Here is a 1207-nt window from a genome sequence, read left to right as displayed (position 1 = left end):
AGAGAGAAAAGAAAAAGAAAAATAAAACCCCAATAAAAACTAGAATTACCGAGCCAGAAGTTATGGCAACACTTATGGATTACGCTAGGCCAGGAGTGGCCGGTGTAACAAACAGTATAGTTAGACCCCAAATTAATGCAAATCAGTTCGAAATTAAGCCAGTGTTGCTTAATATGTTGCAAAATAATGTAACATTTTACGGGTTACCTAACGAAAATCCTAATACCCATTTGACAAATTTCTTAGAAATTTGTGACACTTTTAAAATTACTAATGTAACTGCAGAAGCAATCAAACTTCGCCTTTTTCCTTTTACTTTGAAGGATCGAGCCAAAGAGTGGTTAACTTCTATGCCAGCCGCATCAATTGAGACTTGGGAGCAATTAGCCCAAGCATTTTTATCAAAAATTTTCCCTTTAGCAAAAACCGCAAGAGTCATTAAAGAGTTAACATCTTTTTCTCAAAATGATAATGAAACTCTTTATGAGGCTTGGGAACGTTTTAAAGAACTTCAACGTTTATGCCCACACCACCAATTGCTCGCTGAACTTTTAATGCAAACATTTTATAATGGACTAAATCCTACAACTAGAGGTTCATTGGACGCTATGTCTGGAGGGTTATTCATGAAGAAAACATCTGCCCAAGCAAGAGAACTTTTAGAGGAAATGACAATCAACAGCAGTATGTGGCCCGCGGAACGTGGACACCTACCATCAGCGAAACCATCATCCTCAACAACATCATCAGTTAAAGGTATAGTGAATCTTGATCCAGTAGCGATGTTGCAAGCCCAATTTTCTGCCTTGTCGCACAAAATTGATAGGTTTATGGCACCGTGTGATCCTAATGGTCAACCAATCCGAACAGATGTGGATTACGAAGGTATGAGTGAGATTGAACAGGTAAACTTTGTCCAAGGGCAAAACCAAACCAATAATCCTTATTCCAATACATATAATCCTGGATGGAGAAATCATCCTAACTTTAACTGGAGAGACAATAACAATAATAATGCTAATGCTAATCAAAATCGTACTATTAATTATCAAAATCAATCAAGAGATACGATTAGCACCTTATCTTCTAAAATCGACAAATTCATTGATGCGATGAGCGGAAAAATAAGTAATCACGACGATGGTTTTAAACGGATCGAAAATAAATTCGATCAGCTTATTAAAAACCAATCATCTAGCATCCATAA

General features: G+C 36.7%; 1 non-coding gene across 1 annotated transcript; it reads right to left on the bottom strand.

The window, feature by feature from the left end:
* Positions 1-431: 431 nt before the first annotated feature.
* LOC136204276 (small nucleolar RNA R71) lies at positions 432-538 on the bottom strand. The gene has a single exon (XR_010675124.1). It is a non-coding gene; the product is annotated as a small nucleolar RNA R71 (small nucleolar RNA).
* Between the last annotated feature and the right edge of the window lie 669 nt (positions 539-1207).

The sequence above is a fragment of the Euphorbia lathyris genome, chromosome 8, assembly GCF_963576675.1.
Source record: "Euphorbia lathyris chromosome 8, ddEupLath1.1, whole genome shotgun sequence".
Classification (NCBI taxonomy): domain Eukaryota; kingdom Viridiplantae; phylum Streptophyta; class Magnoliopsida; order Malpighiales; family Euphorbiaceae; genus Euphorbia; species Euphorbia lathyris.
This window is presented reverse-complemented; position numbering and strand designations above follow the sequence as displayed.